Source organism: Vulpes lagopus, chromosome 20 (assembly GCF_018345385.1).
Source record: "Vulpes lagopus strain Blue_001 chromosome 20, ASM1834538v1, whole genome shotgun sequence".
Lineage (NCBI taxonomy): Eukaryota > Metazoa > Chordata > Mammalia > Carnivora > Canidae > Vulpes > Vulpes lagopus.
Window position 1 is genome coordinate 21,980,055 of NC_054843.1, and position 13,888 is coordinate 21,993,942.

General features: G+C 30.9%; 1 protein-coding gene across 1 annotated transcript in view; it reads right to left on the reverse strand.

Annotated features, from left to right (window-relative positions):
• Positions 1-13,888, reverse strand: part of NCAM2 (neural cell adhesion molecule 2) — a 503,501-nt gene that overhangs the window by 20,353 nt on the left and 469,260 nt on the right. The window lies entirely within an intron of this gene.

Consider the following 13,888-nt stretch of genomic DNA (forward strand, 5'->3'; position numbering starts at 1 on the left):
TCACAGTAACACACTTTCAAACATCAGTTGATCTGTGGAAAACCTAGGTGTAAATCTATAAGCATGCATGTTTACTCATATATGTCCCATGTGAAAAGAGGTGAAGCAGGTGGTTTTCTGAGTTGGGCTCCATCTGAGCCACAATGGGAGCTACTTTAAAATCAGATCTGGATTAACTAAAGACTTTGTAGCTGTATAGTTAAAAAAGACTATCAAACCATGTATGCTTCACAAACTTTCACTGAGTGCCTGCCTAATTAGCGTAGAACTAGATGGGCTTTCTGATACGTACTAAAATAGAACTAATAGAAATTAACATAAATCTTTAGGATTATACATCCTTTTAAGTCCTTTTCTACTTACAAAGCACAAGTTCCTAAAATTTAATTTCATTCATTAAGCTCCAAAAAATACAAGCAAAGAACAAAAGAATAATACCCACCATTTGCTTCAATGTGGATGGAACTGGAGGGTATTATGCTGAGTGAAGTAAGTCAATCGGAGAAGAACAAACATTATATGGTCCCGTTCATTTGGGGAATATAAATAATAGTGAAAGGGAATAGAAGGGAAGGGAGAAGAAATGGGTAGGAAATATCAGAAAGGGAGACAGATCATAAAGACTCCTAACTCTGGGAAACGAACTAGGGGTGGTGGAAGGGGAGGAGGGCGGGGGGTGGGGGTGAATGGGTGACGGGCACTGAGGGGGGCACTTGACGGGATGAGCACTGGGTGTTATTCTGTATGTTGGCAAATTGAACACAATAAAAAAATAAATGTATTATTAAAAAATAAAGGAACAAAGAGCTAAAAAAAAGGAAAAAAAAAGATTTTTATATTAATAAAGGCATACAGTTAATAGTAAGGGTTTTCACTAGAATTAGTGGTAATCTTGCATTATAGAAGGCACACTCTACAGTAATACATCCCCACTCCTCCAAAAAAAAGGACGTTGCACTGGATTCAAAACCAACTATCATCCCTAAGGATTTCACAGTTTCTCACACTGTTGATAAACAAGCTGTTTTCAAAAATCATCTGTCACTTACAGACTTGGAAATTATCTTAAATTGGTAAATTAATGTTTCATGATTTTTCCATAGGATCTCCACATTAACAAAGAATAAAAAAGTGTAGCAGAAAGAACAAAAGTATAGAAGTGAGACAAGGTCTAGACTAGTTCAACAAAATAATAATTTTTAAAAAGTTTTTTTAAATTTTTTTAAAAATTTTTATTTATTTATGATAGTCACAGAGAGAGAGAGAGAGAGGCAGAGACACAGGCAGAGGGAGAAGCAGGCTCCATGCACCGGGAGCCTGATGTGGGATTCGATCCCGAGTCTCCAGGATCGCGCCCTGGGCCAAAGGCAAGCGCCAAACCGCTGCGCCACCCAGGGATCCCCCTTTTTTTTAATTTTTTTTTAAAATTTTTATTTATTTATGATAGTCACAGAGAGAGAGAGAGAGGCAGAGACATAGGCAGAGGGAGAAGCAGGCTCCATGCACCGGGAGCCTGATGTAATTTTTAAAAAGTTATAAAAAGTTTAATAAGCCTCACAATTTCAAAAATGATGGGGATAGTGAAAATGAAGTCTAATCACAACATTCCCCCACTATAGACAAAGCTGCAGTATTTACATTTCTTGACATAACCCACTTGTCAAGAAAGAAAATAATATTCTCCAACCTATGGAATTGTGTAAATAAATGTCTTATTACGCATTTATAAGACTTTCTATTCTCTACTGGGAATAACAGATCTGTTAATCAGATCCTAAATTATGTTAAGATTTGTCTTTGGATTTGATAGACTTTTCTCAGCTAAACTAAATGGAGAATCAGACATATGTTTGTAAATGTGATATTTATATATTGTATTTAGAAAAAATCATTATAAATATCTATTTTTATATATTTAACAAAAAACATGACTTTCAGGTCACCTTGGTAGTAGTAATCATAAATGTGGAAAAAAGTAAATGTTGATTTATTCATATTATAAAATTCACTATTAAAGAGGGAAGTGTTAAAACCACTCATCTTAGTAAACTGAGCACATGTCACACTGTTTCCATTTTTCCAAATACCACATTTCTGTGTCATGACCACAGGCCTCCTGCATTTAGGGTGCCTGGTGTTCATTCCTGAATTGATAGATCCATTTTATTTTGATTCATATTTAATATCCCTGTTTGAAACAAAGGTTTGGACTTCTGAAGTTTCCAATGTGTGGTTAATACCCCCTTTAAACTGTATTAAATAAAAAGAAGGAAAATATTACAAGTTGCATCAGCAAGGATTAAAACTATTTTCTGCTAATTTAAAAAATTAAAAATCAAACTGCCAACTGACGAGCAACTATAATTGGATTTTATATTCTTCCTCTGTCTAAACTATTTTTTTGTTGCTTCCACATACACCTGGGAAAAAAATGGAGTGTACTCTCCTAAGATACATTTTTTTCATTTAAATTATAAATAGGTAATATTTTATGACATTTACACTTTGATAGACACACAATGCAATGCATTGTTCATGCATTTTGTGGCTCACACATTGCAGTTAGATATAACTAGATCATAATTACAATTTTGTTCTTTTTCATTATTGATAAAATGTGAGTAATAATTCTAATGTATCCTAGCTAAAATATTATTTGAGAATCATATTATGAAAATGATTTGGGAATTCCTAAGAACTGTACAAATGCATTATTATTCATTTGTTATACTTGTTACTTTATGCTCATTTTTATAGTAACTTATTTTTATTTTTGTTTACAGTATTTTCTTTAAAAAATAGAATTTCCCCACTTTTACCCCAAACCTTCCTATATTTTAGAAGCTTAAACATTTGAATATTGCTAACACTTATGAACTGTGATGCATAAAAATAATTGTAAACATGTATTTACATTTTACAAGTGTTTTTGTATCATTATTTTTGATAAACTGTCTTCATTAAGGTCTAAGGTTTAAAACCATTTTAATTCTTCTGGTTTTAGATGTGAATTTCACTATGACTAGAACTCAGCATGGTTGAATACCATTCCTTTTTCATTTGTTCATTATTCATATAGCAAATTATCTTTCTGGTCATTCATTCCCATACTTCTGTATGTCATAATCTTTCTTGATCTTTGTAAGGGTGATGTTAAAATAAATGAAAGCAAGAGAATTATTAAAAATGCTCTTTTTGACTCTTATAGATGAAACTGCTTTTGCCTGGTTTGGGACAAATATATATATTATATAAATATATATATATAATATAAATATATTATATATATATATATTCTATTCTGTAATTCACCCGCCCTCTTTACTTCACCATTAGATTTTCTTGCTGTTACTATTGTTACATTTGTTGTTATGGTTATCTTGTGCATTTTAGACCCATTTGTCTTCACTGAAACAAAAATAGGGTTGAAACTTGCAACAGATTATTGCTAACGAATCAAAAACCTTTTCCCTAAAATAAAGACTGTACCCCTTTTGTATTCTGATCTTTTCTCTGTTGTATCTTGACTCCCTCTTGGAAAAGCTTCTAATATTCATGAGATAATGAAAGTATTTACATCGTTTAGCTTCCTGACAGAGTGCACTTATTAGCAACTTTTTAAGTTCACTCAAGTTCATATTATTTGGATATTTAACTGCTTAGTGAACTAGCTGAGTGAAAACTGTGTGGGTGCAACATGAATTTTTAGGCATGCAGTTTTCAATGAACAGTGTAAAGAAAAAGTATGTAATGCTACTAATATCTGTGATGGCTGTGTAAGAGTATTGTTAATGGTGAAAAGAAAATTGTGGACTCTTTTATAAAGGATTGCATTTGGGGAAAGGAATCTTGGGATTTTAAAATTTAAAATCTTTAGAACTATATTAAAAATTAAAAGTTCTAATCTTGAGAAGAGTATATAATTGTATGAAATTGCACTATTTATAAGTGCATTGTGATCAGCCTGACAGATGTTTGAGTTTTAGGATCACACAAAAGTAATTTGCTGTGTATTGAAAGAACATGTATTGAGTTTATTGGAGCTCTTTCAGTAATCCAAAAACAAATTATAAAAGTTCATGTCCGAGATTAATATCTGATAATCCTTGATAACACTATTTGTGTATCCACACATTAATTTCAAAAGGTGAAATTTCAGATTTTTTTTTAAGATTTATTTATTTTAGAGAGAAAGAAAGAGAATGTAGGGGGCAGGATATAGGAGCAGAGAGAGAGAGAGAAACCCAACAGACTCCAAGCTGAGTGTGGAGCCCAATGAAGAGCTTGATCTCATGACCCTGAGATCATGACTTGATTGAAACCAAGAGTTGAATGCTTAACTAACTGTACCACCCAGGCACTCCTGAAATTTTCAGGTTTTTAATATTATAAGTAAAATTTACCAATGATTTTTCAGTATTATTCAACTATATTAACAAAGCCTACTGTTACTATTTGTATGTGTTTTAAATCCTCAAGATATTTCAGTACATTTTAGTAAGGTGGTGTTGTCTTTTCTGGATGTACTCAGTTAAGCAATATTGATGTAGATGTATTCTTGCTTACGACCAAATTTCTTTGTGTGGGGGGGTGAGGATTGTATGTTATATCATCTATTTCTTACCACTGTGTCTCTATTATTTAGTTATTTTGATTATGTCAATATGTTCTTTACACATATAACAAATATCACACACACACACACACACACACACACACACACACATACACACTCAATGATAATACAAATTTCCCTTCAAGTCACTTATCCTTACTAGGAAGTATTATTTGGGAGAAGGTAGGTTGAGAAGGCAGCACAGATAAACCTGACTTAACTTATTTATCTATTTACTTACTTATATTTACTATCTGATTTGGGGCAAGATAATTATCTAATTAGCTAATTGAGGATATCTGGTTTGGTAATGGGAAGAGAATTATGTATGTGTGTGTATGATTTATAATTACAAAACTCTATACATTTTCCTAAGAATGTCTTTTCCTAGATATGTTTGTTTACAAAGGCAGAATTATAAAATATCTTTTCAAAATATCTTCTTCTCCTTTGATAATACAGAAATATTTTTGCCCAAGGCTGAATTGAGCCAAAATACATGATCATCCTTTAATTTAGCACAATCTTATTAAACAATCTTATCAAGCAGTTGTGAAGATGAAATAAGAAAAAGGCAAAAGACTCTCTTCACTGGGGACTCATATAAATTGAGAGAGAAGAGTAAGACATGTAACTGGAAACTGAAATGCAATGCAATTGATTGCTTTACTAGTGGTAAAAATTAATGTAACCTGAGCAGATGGGGGGAAAATCACATATGTTAGTAGTTCGTGGTCAAGTAAGACGTAATAGAGAAGACAATGCTTGAAATGGTATTGAAGAATGAGGACATTTCCATGTGATGACAGGAGGTGATTTTTGACAGAATACGCCATGAGTAAATGTGGAAATGTATGAAAATATATGGTATGTTTTGAAATTAGCATATATATAAATATTAGAGATAAAATACGGAAGATGGTTGAAAAGGTCAAAGTGAAGTGATAAAAATGATGAAATTAAAAATGTGGACCTTGCAAACTGAGTAGATAAATACATCACCTAAACCAAAATTAGTCACCACCACCAACAGAACCTCAAACGTGTGATCTTTTCACAAAAGATGGTAGAGAGTTGTTAGAGATACATAGGAAGGGAAGTAGAATCTGTTGCAGGAAAGAAGCTAGTGGAAGCCTGGGCTATGGTTTCAAACATCTGTCCAGTCTTTCCTGTCTCCTCTTCCACCTCCATTTCCATAATGCACCCAGGCTTGTCAATCTCTGCTTGATACTTGAAGCAGTGAGAAAATAGACTCAGCCTAGAACATGTGATTAGTGACAGAACATTAATAGTGACCATTAATATGTTTTAAAAATGGACACTGTATAAGTTATCATTTACATACTATATCATTACTATATATTTACAATTACATATAACTGTTCTGTGTAATTTGTCATGGAAAGACATTCTAAGTGGCTCATCTCCTTCACACCATTTTTAAAATTTATTATCTACACAATCCTTAAGGTTATAGTATTTGTCTTTTGAAAACAATTCCCTGTAAAAAGGAACACTCTAAAATATAAAGTTATTATTCTTCTATGGGAGTGTTGATGAAAACTTGTCACATTCTCAGAAAAAGTTAAAGTAGTATATTTAATATAAGGAAAGGAATTAAAGATATAAGCTGTCTTGATTTTGAAAAAAAAAAGTGTTATCTAATAGATAACAGCACATTTTTGGTAAATGTTTCAAATGACTGAAAACTTTAGAAATGAATATTTCTAAGTGTTTTTTATAAATCTGGTGCAACAAACCATGAGAGATTGTGAAATATCTAGAGTACTTCCACAACAGAATACCTGTGCTCCTAACTACACTGACATTTCAAATTGCTAAGTGTGTTGGAATGGAAACCACTGATCATTTCACAAAAAAATGCAGGATATAAAATATTTTATATGTCATAACTATTCAAACTGCTACTTTGGAAATTTATTGTTATCTCACTAACTGTACTATTCCATATGCAGTTTAAATCTTATGATATGTGTTATTTTTCTTTGGTGAAGATGATTTGAGTATTTCTCATAAGATAATGAAGGTTTTTATTGACTTATAGGGAAGAAAACTTCTTAGATTGGAATGAATATGATAAAAACAGACATGAACCAGTGTTAAAGAATAGAATAACTTAAATTTTAGTTTTTTGGTTTAACCATTAACTGGCCAAATTCATTTTTTTCTGTTAACATTAGTTAGTTCCATTTATTGAATATGGAATATTTTGCACAGGTAAAAAATACCATATTTTCTTTTTAAATAAGATTTAATTAATTTATTTATTTGAGAGAGAGAGAGTGCACATGAGTGCTGGCAGAGGGAAAAGGACAGCAGACTGTACTGAGAGTGAAGCCCCACATGGGCTCCATCTCATGACCCTAAGATCATGACCTGAGCTAAAATGCAGTCGAACGCTCAACTGACTGAACCACCCAGGTGCCCCCAAAATACTTTTTTTCTTAAAGACTCTATATTACAAAGTTGAATCATAACTGTATAAGATTAAACTACAATATTTTACAAATTGTTTAAATTACAAACTGTTTAATCTATTGCAAAATTATTAAATATACAGACCTTTGAATTTTATAAATATGTAAGACAATAAATGAAAAATATGAACAAATATATGGATCCTATTATTTTCTAAGGAATTTATAACACTAGGTTTTGAAAATTTTCCAGCTTTAGACATTCACTATATTGAGTTGTAGAGATTTCAATTTCTGCCTTAGGGTTCTATTTTAAAACCCCCATTACATTATTAAAATGAAACATCTAAATATGTAAGACCACTTATAATGTATATTATTACATAGTACTTCAAAATAATATATCATATAGTATACTTTAAAATAGAAGTGCAGATTTTCAATATATTTAAAAAGTACATCTAAGATATGCTCCTCTGGGTGAATGAATACACTGTGGTACATCCAGACAGTGGAATATTATTCAATGCTGAAAAAAAATGAGCCATCACAACATGAAGAGACATGAAAGAACTTTAAATGCATATTACTGAGAGGAGCCAATCTTCTGAAAAAGTTATGTGCTATGTGATTCCAACTACATGACATTACAGAAAAGGAAAACTATAGAGGCTGTAAAAAAGACCAGTGGTTGCCACGGGTTAGGAAAGAAGGAGGGACGAACAGGCAGACAATGGAGGATTTTTAGAGCCGTGAAACTTTTGTAAAATACTATAATGGTGCGCACATTTCATTATGCATTTATCAAAACACATATAATGGACAACACCAAAAATAAATCCTAATGCAAAAACTGGTCTCTGAGTAAAAACGATGTCAGTGGTATCAATCGAGGTGGATCAATTGTAACAACTGGACCATTCTCCAAGTTGATAAGGGGAAAGGCTATACATGTACTGGGGCAGGAAGAAATGGGGAACTCTGTATATTCCTCTCAATTTTGGTGTGAACCTGAAACTTCTCAAAAGTAAAGTCTTTCTGAAAATGGGAAAAAAAATACAATGTCATATCTTGAAAATCTTCCCCCCAAAAATGGCTAACATGCCTCAATTGACTGAGAAAGTCTATAAATTCAATAAACAATCTTTTATGCCCTTCATTAATCAAAAAGAAAAAATGACCTGCTAAGTGATGACACACAGGAAAGTCTTAAACATTTTTGGCTTCCTGTTTTAGTATTATGGGACTCACCGATGAACCAGACCAGCCCTTGCTGTAGAGCAATGGTTATATTCCCTTAAATAAACTTTCCTTCATGTCTGAGCCATTTGATGGAACAGGCCAGTATATCAAAATGCCACAATATTTTTTTCTGTTTTCCACCAATAAGCACTGTGAAACAATATTTTTCTTATCATTTTTCAAGAACACCAGAGAGTTTTGCATTTAATCTTCTATGTAACATATGTATTTAGCCTTTGTGAAATTATATAGAGATAATAGTAAATTCAAAGTTGTTGTTCATGCATTCAAAACAGAAATGCTAGTTTGAAGAGCTGATTTTTACTTTTGCTAACCTTATCTAAGTAAGGAAAAAATAGTCTATATTAATTATAATATGAATTTTTAAATATTTTAATTGTTTCTCTTTGTAATAATAAATGAGAAATCAGTAGAGAAGCAAGCATATAGCCACTATGTAAATTCTGGTTCAAAGCTGTTTATTTTGATTTCTTAAAATGAAAAGGACAGATGCTGATATGAAAACACCTGTTTTAGTTTTTATTAGACAGTACACAAAAATATTACTAGAAAATGACCTCTTCACACTAACAATGCAATAAAGTCATTTTATAAGGTATTTTCAGGAAATATGTAAAAATCATAAAGTGATCACTTTTAATTTGATATTCCTTTAGGGCTAGAAACTGAGTGTGAGTTTATTATATTACATTGATCATGGGAAAGGAGCTTTGTATAAGAGTGGAAGTGAGAAAGGTAAGCTGATTTGTTGAATGAAGTATGGAGATTACTGGAAGGAACTGTAGTTGATTTATACATGGCCTTTCTTAACTCACATTGTTTTTTCTTTGAGGCAATCAAGAAGAAATTAAAGGAAGTGGGACAAAGACAAAGTCTGTATGAATTATAGACTAGGGATTGAGTTATTCTTTCTCTGATTCAGTGTAATTTGATAAAACAAAGACAGGAGGAATGCTGAGAGTTAATGCATCCCAATTTGGCTTCTCTGATCCTCAGTTTGTTTACATAAGATATTGGTATAGATGACACTATTCGAATAGATTTCCTCAAATCTCTTTAGCTTTTTCATAGTGATCCCAAACAAGAAAGTAATATAAAGCTAATAGAGTAATGTAAAGTCACTGTGACAGTCACTATAAAAATGTCCAATAATTCCCAGATACTTCCCTTTTGATACTGTCTCATTGTCAAAGGGTTTCAGGAAAAATAAAAACAAGAACAGCAAAGAAAAACAACTTTCTTTCTCTCCCCACATCTAAAACCTCTGTAACTGTTGAATCAACTGAAAGAGCTCAAAAGTTGTAACAAAATATTATGTTAAAATTTTCATTTTGAAATGTATATAAATATGTTTTAATGGGGGATATATATATTAAGACCTACATTTAAGACTAGGCTGTTCTGGAATAAGAAAGATTAAATGTGCCTTAAAATTATGCAAATCTTGAAAATGAACATTTTCTCCTTTGTAATTTCTACACTGTTTCATTTTTATCTGGCAATGCAGCACTTGACTTCATTTATATAAGAGAAATACATATTCATATCTAATGCAGCAATTTGTCCTCTGTAAAAACTAACTGAATAATTTCCATAATAAAGAACTGTCATTTGAATCCAGGTCCACTACTAAAACAAAAAAAGAAATATAATGCTTCATTAAGAGCCCTGGACCTGGATTCTAACTGTGACTCTTTACATAAATTATTCAACTTCTTTAGACCTCACTATTCTCATCTAAAATATGGGATAATGATACTTTAAAGAGACTTTATGAAGGGTCAGTTAAATATTCCACACAGCATGTGTGGCAGTACACATTAAAAAATAGAATTAATTAAAGAATAGAACCAAAGTCATTTTTGTTTCATACCCTGGCTGTGTATAAGCAGAGAAACTTAGGAACTTTTTATAATTTTATTCTTATGGTGCTTAAGCCAAATTATAGCAATACATTAACCAAAGACATTTTAAAAATCTCTTTAAGCATTTATCTCTGCCTTTATAAACTTTTGCTAGGAAAGGAAACTATTTAACAATGCTTGCATTATTAAAATTATTAACTATATTCTTGTATTTTATTAAGATAGTATCAATTACTTTCATCTCTTACTGGTTATCGAAGTCTTCTAAGAAGACTTGAACTAGTTTACTATGAAAGAAACAGTATTTAATAGTGTATCTAAATTATTTTTACAATATGAGCCTACTAATGATGTATTTATTTATCCCAAAAAGAAGTCACTCAATGATTATATGTTTATTACATTGAGATATTGGATTTGACCAAGTTAGAAATGAAAACACACAACAAGGACAGAAAAAATTTGTACCAGTAATAAAGAAAACACATATAACAAAGATTTTCCTCAGTTTTCTTTATTACAACAATGGAGACACAGAGGTACAGAAAATAAAATGACATTTAATATACTATGAAACACATGCATAGGATTACACATAGTGCTGGATATTATGTTGGGGTTTCAAATAAGAGATGATACTGAAGACAATACATTTACAACGTACATTTTTTTTTCAAGAAAGTAAGCTATGATGAAAACAAATGCAATTAAAGTGATCAGAAATAGTCACTTTAAAACACAAGTGTTATACATAAAATCAGTGTAAGATGTGAGATAAAAATATTCTTAAAGAAGCTCATGAATCATGGATGTTACTTAAAACAGTAATTTTTAATTGCTTGCATTTAAAAAATTAACTAGGAGACTTATTTCATAGTTCCCATTTAGTACAGGTATAGAATAAAAATAAATATGATATAATTAAGAAAAAGATGCTATCTCTTAACATTATGTAGTGCTTGCAAATATGTAACTTTATATTTTATTAGTTAAAATGGAATGATAGAGAATAACTTAATTTAACTCAACACACACAAATTAAGAAAATTTACAATATACCTAAAAATAGAATTAGTTCACACTTAAAATGAAATTTGATTATACTTGAATGAATCTATCTTTTAAAATTAGGTAAAATAATAGTCTATGAATTATAGTCTATCAACAAAGCAGTAAGGACATCAGTTGCAGTTCAGATCAGTGAAGCTATAATAATAGAACTCTTGAACATAGGAGTTTTCCTTGGCTATTTCAATTTTTTCATTTTGGGCTTCGAAATTAATGAATAGCTATAGGAGAAGAGTGGACTACTATCAAAAAATCTTTATCTGAATCATCTTAGATAAGAAGATATTAAAACCAAAGGCATTTGGAAAACGAAGCATGGATATTACACTCACATCTCTGTCTTATTTCAGAACAATTAAATTAGATTTAAGATTACTGAATTTTTTACCTTAGATAAAAATTGAGATGCTGCTTAATATACTATAATAAGCATTATGTATTTCGTCAAGTTTTTAGGTACAATAAATTAAAAAGAGATAATATTAAAGCTTTATATTTAAAAGTTAAAAAAGTATTAAATCTAAATGTTGACTCTACCAATATAGATGGCAAAGAAGGAATCAGGTTAATTAGATGTTTTTTTTTTTCTTTAGTTAGATCCTAAAATTTACTGTGGTAATATCTTCTAAATTCTATGATAAACTATCAAGAATTAATAGTGACTAAATAATTCATTTATTTTTTATGACATCATCAAGTGATTTGAAAATGGAATTTTTACTAATTTCAATTCATACTGAAATAATTTCAAGGGCGATTTGTCAAATATTTGCATCTCTAGTCATTTGAATTATGCAAATTTGAGCTACCCATTCAATACGTTAGTCTTTCTGAAGGTTTTAAGACATATATCCAAACCACAAATGCTAAGACTTTAATATTTACCACTGATTAATGGAAAAGGAATAGAAAAAATACATCCTATTTATTTATGGCTAGAAATCCAGAGGGAGGGAAGGAAGGCTGGAGGGTGGACGAGAGAGAGAGGAGAGCAAGAGAGACAAAGAGGAGGAAAAAAGAGGAATAGAGGAGAGACAGGGAGAGAGAGGGACTATTAGAAATTATGAATTGGAAGGAAAGAATGGAGGGACGGAGGGAAGAAGAGAGGAAATGATGGAATGAATGGGAAGAAAAGAATGAAGGAAGGAATTAAGCCATAATAAGAGAAAACCTACTTAATTTGTACCTATTCAAAGGTTGTTTGAAGGGTATTATATTATACCTCACAGATTTGAGCCATAATAATAAGATGCATAAAATGGCACATTTAGATATAACCTTATGATCTGATATCTTTATTCATTAAGCAAAATTATAATACATAAGGGCTAAAGAAAATTATAAATAACATTTAATTAGGTAGTATTGTAACACACCAAAGCTCCCAGTGCTGCCAATATCATAACCAAAAACAAACAGGTGGAAATTTTCAGATAATTTTACGTAACTAGAGAGGTTCCTTAACTACTTCAAACTGTAAGTACTATTATAGGTAACATGAGCTAACTCTTCTTGAAAACTCGCCCCAAACATAGTTAATGGTTGTATTGGTAATATAAATATCTACCTTAAATCACTAAAATCATTTGTAATTTTAAAATTTATTTTTCCGTTCCCAGTGTAGGTATACCATATTATAAATAAGATGCTTTTCAGATACATAATAGAGCTCATCCTGACCCAAAAATGATTAATTACCTCTTGCAACTCTGTTTTGTTGAATATAACTGACTAATCACAAATCCAATTGTATAAAGTTGAAACTACAGTAGAATTTTCCGTATTTCAGTTTTAATTTAGTTAAATATGGTAAGTGGCCATTCTTATATGGAAAATATTTGAGTTAAATTATAATGGCTTCCAAATTGATCCAAATTGTAGAACCTATGAACTACTGTGCATACTTGTATTTTTAACTCTTAATTAAAAAAATCTTCTGTATATTTAAATAGTAAAAACTATTTGCAATTAAATTATTTGCACATGTATTCATTTTATATGTCCAACTGAAATAACATACATACACTATTAATCCAATGTCTAGAATATATTTATTTACTTATATAATTTTTTAAAATACTTAAGAAACTTTAGATGAAGGAAATAATGGAAATAAATTTTTTAAAAAATAAAGCCATAAGACATTTTAATCTTGTCCATGTCTACCAGGAATGAATGCATATATGTTCTTTTGTGTAATGTTTTTGGAAATAGTATGAGTGTAGCATTTATAAAGTATAGCTATTCCCAATGACTAATATGAGGAGAGAGGATGAAAAATGTTAATTGACCTATGAATCTCCCAGGTAAGAAGTTTCATAGAAAAGAATTTACTGCTACTTGCTAGGCATACTCTGCTGGCACATCTGGCACGTGGTATTGGTGAGCTTTATAGTGATCTGATGAATAATTACGGAGTTTGGTTTGGGGTAGAGAAACCAGTAGCACTGAATAATTAAAGGAGAAAAGAAGACAGACCGAGCAAGAGCTGGGAGGAGAAAAAAAGGAGATATCTATGTTTATACAAGAAATTAAAAAAAAAAAAAAAGAAATTAACCCTGATGCTCCACATGCCACAATCATCCATAAGTAAGTCAGCCTAACCTAATAACTCATATAATATGCCTGTTAACAAAATT